This window comes from Leptodactylus fuscus, chromosome 4, assembly GCF_031893055.1.
Source record: "Leptodactylus fuscus isolate aLepFus1 chromosome 4, aLepFus1.hap2, whole genome shotgun sequence".
In the NCBI taxonomy this organism is placed as follows: Eukaryota; Metazoa; Chordata; class Amphibia; order Anura; family Leptodactylidae; genus Leptodactylus; species Leptodactylus fuscus.
In genome coordinates, this window is record NC_134268.1 from 19,868,509 (window position 1) to 19,879,900 (window position 11,392).

Sequence of the window (11,392 nt, forward strand, 5' to 3'; positions counted from 1 at the left end):
CTATCAGAGAGTGCCGCTGGTGCTGATGTGTTTCGCTCGGACTGGGGCACATTTGCACTGGAGTCTCCGTTGAAGAGACCCCTGAAAATCATTGAAGAGCAAAGTCCTGCACGTGGACCAGGATACGTGTATAGCTGATGTCTTAGCGGTCCAGCTCCTCCATCATTTAGCATCCCCAGCCCTAGTGTGAACCTGAAGTCACAGAGCATTGTCTAGACTGGATATAAGTGTATCTACTTATCTGCTGGGATAGGACAGACAGGTATGAGATAAAAATGATGGATAGGTAGATATGTAGATAGATAGGAGATAGATAGATAGATAGATAGATAGATAGATAGATAGATAGATAGGAGAGATATAGATAGATAGATAGATAGATAGATAGATAGATAGATAGATAGGAGATAGATAGATAGATAGATAGATGATTAGATAGATAGATAGATAGATAGATAGATAGATAGATAGATAGATAGATATGATAGGATAGATAGATAGGAGATAGATATGGGATGGATGGATAGATAGATAGATAGATAGATAGATAGATAGATAGATAGATAGATAGATAGATAGATAGATAGATAGATAGATAGGAGATAGATATGGGATAGATAGATAGATAGATAGATAGATAGATAGATAGATAGATAGATAGATAGATGAGAGAGAGAGATAGATAGATAGATAGATAGATAGATAGATAGATAGATAGATAGATAGATAGGGTCCTGGGGCACATTCTCCTTGGGCTCTCCTTGATTTTTGCCCTGCTTATAGTTTTTTTGCCATTGAAAAAAGTTTTCATGAACAAGTTACCGTATTTTTCGGACTATAAGACGCACCCAGGTTTTAGAGGAGAAAAATAGGGAAAAAAAATTTTCAGCCAAAAAATGGTAAAATATTTAATATATGGGAGTTGTAGTTTTGGAACAGCTGCAAGGCCACATTGACAGGTGACCCTGCAGCTGTACGGGGATGTATAGGGCGTTTTTTTTGTGGGGCCAGGTGTACTTTTTAGTTATACCATTTTGGGAAATGTTTATTGCTTAGATCACCTTTTATTTAATTCAGAGGCAAAACAGAGAGAAAAACCCGGCAGTTTAGCACTTTTGATTTTGACGTTCACTGTACATAAAAATATTAGTAGACCGGGCATTTTCAGACACAGGGATACCTAATGTGTATGTTTCACAGTAATGTTATACTTTTATATGTATTCTAGGGAAAGGAGGTGAACTTTTATTTATTTTATTTTTTATTATATTTTTTTTAAGTGTTTTTTTTTTTTTTTTTTACTATTTTATTATCCCCCACCTAGGGGGCTTGAACCTGCAATCATTTGATTGCAAGTCCCATAGATGGCAATACAAGTGTATTGCCGTCTATGGGAGATTCTATACATTACTATCGCGGAGGGTCATAGACCAGCCGCGATAGTAATATATATCTATGACAGGCCTGGGAGCCTTTATTAGGCTCCCGGCTGTCATCGGAACAGGTCGGCTCCTGCGGCCTCGCCGTGCAGGAGCCGGCCTGCATCACTAAAGGTATGGGGCCGGTGGGGGGGGGCTAACTGACTGCCGGGACCTGTGGAGGAGGAGCGGATTTGCAGCATGGCCGCGCTACTGCCACCGCTGGTTTTCTTCAGCGGCAGTAGCACGGCAATCTGCAGGCCGCGGCAGCTAAGACAGTCCCCGGCATCTGCTGTAATAGACCGGCGGATGCCGGGGCCTGCAGATTGTCACGCTCCTGCCGCTGAAGAAAACCAGCGGTGGCAGTAGCGCAGCCATGCTGCAAACCCACTCCTCCACCCACATTCAGACTATAAGACGCACCCTCATTTTCCTCCGAAATTTGGGGGGAAAAAAGTGCGTCTTATAGTCCGAAAAATACAGTAGTTGAATCCCAAAATGGGGGCGGTCTGAATTAGGGTGCGTTCACACTGAAAAACACTCCCAGCTCTCCCATTCATTTCAGTAGGAGTGAGGGGCAGTTTTTTTCCTGTGGCTGATTTCTCAGGCCTTGTCTTCACATTAATTCTACCTTGAAAATCCCATTGAAATGAATCGGAGGCAGAAAGAAAAATGCCAGTGGTTTTAGGAAACAGTTTTCGCACACGCCACTGTAGCAACCAATCAGGTTTTAGCTTTCGTTTTTCAGAGACTCTTTTCAAAATGAAAGAAGCAGCGTGATTGGTTGCTATGGACACCTGCTCCACGTTTACTTTGCATCAGTTTAGATTGATGTAGCCATCGCAACCCCATAGGGAGGTCAATTCCCAAAACTATATAGGGCCAGATTTGTAAAAATGGTCTAAAAGGAAGACTGTCTTAGTTGTCCATAGGAACCAATTATAGCGCAGCTTTCAATTTGTATTCTGCTACTGAAACATGAAAGCTGCACTGTGATTGGTTCCTATGGACGACAAAAACAGTCTTGCTTTCAGACTATTGTAATAAATGTGCCCCGTGAGGCTGGAAAATAATGGCGTCTGATAACCGATAACTAGTAAAGTTCACTTTATGCTAAATATTAACTAAGTGACTAACCCATGAACTGCGTCATGTGAAGGTGCGGGGGAAGGTTGTTTATTGAAAACAGTCCCGCCTCCAACATGGCGTATTAACCCCTTAAAGTGAAACTCCGGTCACTAAACTTTTCCAGCCGCGTTAGTTTTTGTGTCGATTATGTCATGTGACAGCTAAGCTCCGCCCAGATTAGGTCACATTTCTAGATTTCTATCATGGAAAATATGGAAATATTCCATCTCCGGTACATATAGGCTTATATACATGGCCAGAGTTTCAGTCTTTGTCCCTTGGTCTATATTTTGCTAAAAACAACAACAAATCTCAGCGGAGAATCAGGAAAAACATTTACTTTGGAGGACTTTCTTCTTTCTTCTGCTGGGATCTAATCTGGCTTTTGGCTAAAAATACATAGGAGGAATCTAACCTATAAATACTGCCGTGTACACAAGCGGTATATATGTGTGTGCCTATATATACAGTGTTGACCAAAAGTATTGGCACCCCTGCAATTCTGTCAGATAATACTCAGTTTCTTCCAGAAAATGATTGCAATCACAAATTCTTTGGTGTTATTATCTTCATTTAATTTGTCTTCAATGGAAAACCACAAAAAGAATTGTCAAAAAGCCAAATTGGATAGAATTCCACAGCAAACATAAAAAAGGGGGTGGACAAAAGTATTGGCACTGTTTAAAAAATCATGTGATGCTTCTCTAATTTGTATAATTATCAGCACCTGTTACTTACCTGAAGCACCTAACAGGTGGTGGCAATAACTAAATCACACTTGCAGCCAGTTGAAATGGATTAAAGTTGACTCCACCTCTGTCCTGTGTCCTTGTGTGACCACATTGAGCATGGAGAAAAGAAAGAAGACCAAAGAACTGTCTGAGGACTTGAGAAGCAAAATTGTGAGGAAGCATGAGCAATCTCAAGGCTACAAGTCCATCTCCAAAGACCTGAATGTTCCTGTGTCTACTGTGTGCAGTGTCATCAAGAAGTGTAAAGCCCATGGCACTGTGGCTAACCTCCCTAGATGTGGACGCAAAAGAAACATTGGCTAGAGATTTCAACGCAAGATTGTGCGGATGGCGGATAAAGAACCTCGACTAACATCCAAACAAGTCCAAGCTGCCCTGCAGTCCGAGGGTACAACAGTGTCACCCCGTACTATCCGTCAGCGTCTGAATGAGAAGGGACTGTATGGGAGGAGACCCAGGAAGACCCCACTTCTTACCCAGAGACAGAAGCCAGGCTGGAGTTTGCCAAAACTTACCTGAGAAAGCCAAAACCGTTCTGGAAGAATGTTCTCTGGTCAGATGAGACAAAAGTAGGAAAAGGCCTCAACATAGAGATTATAGGAAAAAAAGAGGCCTTCAAAGAAAAGAAGACGCCCCCTACAGTCAGACATGGCGGAGGGTCCCTGATGTTTTGGGGTTGCTTTGCTGCCTCTGGCACTGGACTGCTTGACCGTGTGCATGGCATTATGAAGTCTGAAGACGACCAACACATTGTGCAGCATCATGTAGGGCCCAGTGTGAGAAAGCGGGGTCTCCCTCAGAGGTCAGGGCTCTTCCAGCAGGACAAGGACCCAAAACACACTTCAGGTCAGCACTAGAAAATGGTGGTGAGAGAAAGCCCTGGAGACTTGTAAAGTGGCAGCAATGAGTCCGGCCCTGAATCCCATAGGACACCTGTGGGGGAGGGGGAGAGATCTCTTGATGGCAGTTTGGAGAAGGCCCCCTTCACATCTCAGGGGGGACCTGGAGCAGTTTGCCAAAGAAGAATGGTCTAAGATTCCAGCAGAGCCTTGTAAGAAACTCATTGCTGGTTACCGGAAGCGGTTGTGCGCAGTTATCGTGTGTAAAGGTTGTGCTACCAAGTATTAGGCTCAGGGCGCCAATACTTCTGTCCGCACCAGTTCTGGAGTTTTGTGTAAAATGATCAATGATTTGACTTTTTTTCATTCTCTTTTATGTTTTTTCATTGCAAGCAAAATAACTGAAGATATTACCAAAGAGTTTGTGCTTGTGATCATTATCTGGGAGACACCGAATATTATCTGACAGAATTGCAGGGGGGCCAATACTTTTGGCCAACACTGAATGTGTGTGTGCGTGTGTGTAACTATTGAATCTAATGTGCAAATTTTGCAATGTATCACCATTTATTGTTAATTTATTCAAACCAGATAAGGAAATGTATCTCTTTTTGTCTAATCAGTTTCTATTTTCTTATTGCAGATTTTTTTATTCTATTTTCTGTACAGGATTATGGCGTCGGCCATCTTGCCTGAGCTTCTCTTCTGCTCTGTTTACAGCATTTAGAGATATGCTTTACAGCACAGTAGGCAGCAATAGTCTGGAGTCGACTCATTGAGGTCTATGGGAGAGTTCTCTAGACATGCTCAGGGAAGGGGAGGAGATAAACTGTGACATCGTCTATTGTCAGTAGTGATGTCATGATGATATCAGTGGTGTTAGTGATAGTGGTGTTATCTTCTATTGTGATCCTGTCTGTGATGTAATTGAGGTGACTGGTGCTGTGCTTGGTTTTTTGTGAGGAGGCTTTCCCCTTCAAATAACCGATTGACCCGGGGTCCCGGGTGTCCTCAATAAGTCATGGAAAACCCCATTAAAAACATATGGCGGCTTTCCATGGGTTGTGTCTAGTATTGTAGCCCTGCTCCATTGAAGTGAATGGAGCTGAGCTGCAATACCACATACAACCAGATGAGGTGCCATTTTTAAACCCCGCACAACCCCTTTAACTTATTGTTATATTAGCTTCCTCTTTATATAAGTGACTTAGGTTATAGATCTATGTACATAATAAATTAATGAGTCACCAAGAAGGTTTTACTTGCCGGCTAGCCCGGTGACGGTACAGTACACGGCCATGGTGCCAAGTTGGGACATCGTTTACAGACTCTGATTAATGAGTTTTAGTTAAAAACAGGCAGAATAGGAGACGTGAACCTTGTACTAATGTCTGGGTCACATGTGAGCTCTGTTCTTACAGTCACTATTAGTGCAGCCAATATATGTTCTGCACAGTCACCAGGGCATGGCTGCGGAGTAATACGGCAGGATACACATCAACGAAATGGAAACACATGGAGGAGGACGTGCCAACACTTAAAAATAGTTTCCAGGGACACTTCACTGCTGAGCTGGTGCATCTGAGCACATCAAACATCCTACTGTCCTAGCAGAGCTTCATAGCAGTCATAGTAAACCTAAAGGGAGAGTCATCAGAACCAGCATATCGCTCCAGCCCTGCAGATAGATAGGTTACTGTCACCAGACCCAGCATATCACCCCAGCTCTGCAGATAGATAGGTTAGTGTCACCAGAACCAGCATATCACCCCGGCCCTGCAGATAGATAGGTTACTGTCACCAGAACCAGCATATCACCCCAGCCCTGCAGATAGATAGGTTACTGTAACCAGACCCAGCATATCACCCCAGCCCTGCAGATAGATAGGTTACTGACACCAGTACCAGTATATCACTCCAGTCCTGCAGATAGATAGGTTACTGTAACCAGACCCAGCATATCACCCCAGCCCTGCAGATAGATAGGTTAGTGTAACCAGACCCAGCATATCACCCCAGCCCTGCAGATAGATAGGTTACTGTCACCAGAACCAGCATATCACCCCAGCCCTCCAGATAGATAGGTTAGTGTCACCAGACCCAGTATATCACCCCAGCCCTGCAGATAGATAGGTTAGTGTCACCAGACCCAGTATATCACCCCAGCCCTGCAGATAGATAGGTTAGTGTCACCAGAACCAGCATATCACCCCAGTCCTGCAGATAGATAGGTTATGGTCACCAGACCCCAGCATATCACCCCAGCCCTGCAGATAGATAGGTTAGTGTCACCAGAACCAGTATATCACTCCAGCCCTGCAGATAGATAGGTTAGTGTCACCAGACCCAGTATATCACCCCAGCCCTGCAGATAGATAGGTTAGTGTCACCAGACCCAGCATATTACCCCAGCCCTGCAGATAGATAGGTTAGTGTCACCAGAACCAGCATATCACCCCAGCCCTGCAGATAGATAGGTTACTGTCACCAGAACCAGCATATCACCCTAGCCCTCCAGATACATAGGTTACTGTCACCAGAACCAGTATATCACCCCAGCCCTCCAGATACATAGGTTACTGTCACCAGAACCAGTATATCACCCCAGCCCTGCAGATAGATAGGTTAGTGTCACCAGACCCAGTATATCACTCCAGCCCTGCAGATAGATAGGTTAGTGTCACCAGACCCAGTATATCACCCCAGCCCTGCAGATAGATAGGTTAGTGTCACCAGAACCAGCATATCACCCCAGCCCTGCAGATAGATAGGTTAGTGTCACCAGACCCAGTATATCACCCCAGCCCTGCAGATAGATAGGTTACTGTCACCAGAAGCAGCATATCACCCCAGCCCTGCAGATAGATAGGTTACTGTCACCACAGCCCAGCATATCACCCCAGCCCTGCAGATAGATAGGTTAGTGTCACCAGACCCAGTATATCACCCCAGCCCTGCAGATAGATAGGTTACTGTCACCAGACCCAGTATATCACCCCAGCCCTGCAGATAGTTTGCTTTGTGTCACCAGAATAAAATGGTGTTCTCCCCTTGTGGTACCCCTCAGACATTACTGTTTTTCAGTATACAAATAAGTTAATTGGAACAAAGACCTCACCCTCATTGCTGGAAAGAGCTAACTTGCATATTGACAAAAATAGCAGTATACCTGGAGTAGTGATTCACATCACAATGCCATTTGATTCAGACACCCCTACACCCCTACATGTGAATTGATAAGTTTGGTTCTGGTGGCACTCCATTTAAAGGGAATGTCCACGCATCAACATTATTTAGTTATTTTTGTGATCTAAATTTGTCCAATATTTTGTGTCGATTATTTTTATAATATATCCAAATCCCCTATATAGTTATTGGTATAAAACATAAGATTCTGCCTGCGGTTACCACTTCGGGCAGTTTAGGACTTTATTCCTTACTATCTATTCATTCTCCTCTTTTCCCACTCTCACAAACTCTCCATTTTTCATTTTCGTTTTTCCTTACTTTCTAAGGGCCATAACTGTTTTGCCTTTCCATTGACACAGCCGTATGAGGGCTTGTTTTTTTGCGGGACTAGTTGTATTTTTCAATGACACCATTCCTTTGTTCTTTACAATGTATTGGGAAACTGTTAGAAAAATGTAGGGGGTGAAAGATGTAAAAATAAAAAACACAATTCGCCTATTGGGCTTAATGTATGACACCTTAAAAATTTTGCTGAAAACTAAGCCAATAGGTAATGTAAACTTAGGCTAAAAATTCGATTCAGTACTGTACATAAGTTTTAGGCAAGTGTGGAAAAAATGTAAGAATGCTTCCAGAAATAGAAGGGTTAATAAATTTATTTGTGCCAAATAACAAAATAAAGTGAATGAAGAAAAGAGAAATGTAAATCCCATCAATATTTGGTGTGACCTTTGCCCTTTGCCTTCCATCAGTTCTTCTCGGTACTTGGAGACAGTTTTTGGCAGAATTCAGCAGGGAGGTTGTTCCTGCCGCCATCTTGGAGGACTAAGCACAGATCTTCTGTGGATGTAGGCTTGTTCCAATCCGTCGGTCTCATCATGCCATCCCAGACAGACTGGACGATGTTGAGATCAGGGTTGTATCATCACTTACAGGACTCCTCCTCTAAAAAAGACTTCTTGGGGTGAATACAATAGACTTGCGGGGTAGTAGAGCAGGTTACAGGTTGGTCCATAATAGATCTATAAATACGGATTGTCCATCATTATCTGGTGTCTCATTCCAGCCTCATATTATAGCCTTTAACTTCATGTTCTCACTTGTAAGCAGAGGAAGGAAGCCTTGGCCGACAGGACTTCGCACCTCCTTCATCCCAGCACCTTTGACTGCAAACATTCCAGACTCCAGCTATTGCATGCTAATATTTTCATCACGGCTGTCAAGATTCATGAGAGATTCATTTTTGGAACACTCTATATATAACTGTTTACATTACTGCGATGCTTCTGTTGGTGTTGCTGTTTTGTGGGGGGTTATACTCACCATAGGAGATTGCTTGGGGTGATCTCTGCTATTTGGATTTGATCCAAAATCATAAGGAATTGTCAGAAGCTTGTTCTGCTACAGGGTGACAACGTAAGTCTGTGTGTGCAATCTCAACCTATACCATATGTAGGTTACCACTCCTTATATTGTACCTGCCATTGACATTATAATTCCATGAATCACTGAATGGCGTGATCATACAGCCGGCTACTATAGTGTCAGTAAGTGCTCAGGATCTCTGCACTCACTGGTAAACCCCCAACTCATAGTATAAGACATAAAAGTCAGACAGTAATGATTGTTCACCATGTCGAGACTGGGAGATTATGTTGGATCCATTCACGGCATTGATCCAGACCCTCTGCTGGTCTATCAAATAAGGCACCGGATTGCTGGCTGGGGGTATGTGCAGGGCTCTGGAGTGCAGATAACAAACATTAGTCAGTGCCTTTCTCTTCTGGAGCTGAGGAACAGAAAACTAGAGAGATAGAGCGTGCAGAGGAAGAAGCCAACTGGAAAATGCATCATACAGATGATATTGTGCACAGAAATACTGATATTACTATTATTAATCCCACCAAAAGAGATGGTATGGCCCACACACCTATAGCCCTGATCTCAACACCGTCCACTCTGTCTGGGGTGACACGAAGAGACAGACGGATTGGAGCAAGCCTACATCCACAGAATATCAGTGCTTAGTTCTCCAAGATGTCAGGTACAACCTCCCTGCCCAGTTCTGCCAGAAACTGTCTGCAAGTACCAAGAAGTAGCGTTTTTCCACGTCTGCCTAAAACTTTTTGCACAGTGTTGGAAATGGGTGGTCCTGAGAGTCTAAGTGCTTCTCTGGTTTACAGGATTATCATGCCCCTTATTCTCTTAGCGTTGACCTGTGTTGGATGGTATGCCAAGAAAGAAACCTCCACCCTGGCTCATAGCCTGCATGGAGTCATGTCACATGGCCCAGTATGTGTAGTCTTCTGAGAGAGGAACATATTTGAGGTTGTGGCACCTCCGACCGCTGCGATTTTCTTAATCCTTGTCTGTTTAATGCATGAATCATCTTTGGAGAGAAGAGACGAGGACTTCATCTCCTGACCTCACATTACAGCCTTTATTCTGTTTCTGAGCTCAAAATGCACTAAAGTCCAACCACAGCAATGGACGTCCCACGTGGACTACTGGTCGGAGGTGTGTACTGCATACAGATGAGACCAGAACAATATCAGAGCACTGTCCAGGTCATGCCCACTATGGACTACCAACTCTGTCTCAATAACAGCTCTGTTGTCCCTTGCCTTCTGCAGAATCGGTAATGGAGGGGATCCAGAGTCCAACCACCACTTCCCCATTACAGTGTGTACGTTGAGTAGCGTACAGCATGGTCGTCATGGCTGACAATATTGCTTTGCAGCACTGGAGTCCTTGGATTGATCATAATGGGGTGACATCGGCATCTTCGATTTGCACATTTCGTCAGTTTTCTTGGGTTTCAAAGTTCTTTCCACATTCTAAAAACATGCTAAAAGGTTATTATTAATCCCTATGGAAGTAGCCGGAGGCATTGTATACAGAGCTATTACTGGCATCCATGTCACATGCAGGCAGCAAGTTCTGTCAGATGCCACATCTCTGGCAAAGATTGCCTCTAGAAGCTCTAAAAACAAGGCTTTTTATTGGAAAACTTGGCATCGGATGGAACATACCGTAATGGTTTATGAGGACAGCGTGTACTACCACCTGAATCTGGGATCCATAGGAATATATTGCTTTGTGTGAAATTTGCACGTAATGCACTGTATTGTGCAAAGATTTTAGGCAGGTGTGGAAAAAACACTGCAAAGTATGATCGCTTTAAAAAGTAAAAGTGTTAATAGTAATGATGGAGGAACCGCACAAGATTAATTTCGACAAATATATACAAGGTTAAGAGACAAACTGAGTGATGTTTTATACTGTAGATAGATTCCTAGGAGTCCTGACAGTGTCATACACTATGTATTATAGATAGGTTCCTAGGAGCCCTGACAGTGTCTACACTATGTATTATAGATAGGTTCCTAGGAGCCCTGACAGTGTTCTACACTATGTATTATAGATAGGTTCCTAGGAGCCCTGACAGTGTCATACACTATGTTTTATAGATAGGTTCCTAGGAGCCCTAACAGTGTCATACACTATGTTTTATAGATAGGTTCCTAGGAGCCCTGACAGTGTTCTACACTATGTTTTATAGATAGGTTCCTAGGAGCCCTGACAGTGTCATACACTATGTTTTATAGATAGGTTTCTAGGAGTCCTGACAGTGTTATACACTATGTTTTATAGATAGATTCCTAGGAGCCCTGACAGTGTCATACACTATGTTTTATAGATAGGTTCCTAGGAGCCCTAACAGTGTTATACACTATGTTTTATAGATAAGTTCCTAGGAGTCCTGACAGTGTTCTACACTATGTTTATAGATAGGTTCCTAGGAGTCCTGACAGTGTCATACACTATGTTTTATAGATAGGTTCCTAGGAGCCCTGACAGTGTCATACACTATGTTTTATAGATAGGTTCCTAGGAGCCCTGACAGTGTCTACACTATGTATTATAGATAGGTTCCTAGGAGCCCTGACAGTGTTCTACACTATGTATTATAGATAGGTTCCTAGGAGCCCTGACAGTGTCATACACTATGTTTTATAGATAGGTTCCTAGGAGCCCTAACAGTGTCATACACTATGTTTTATAG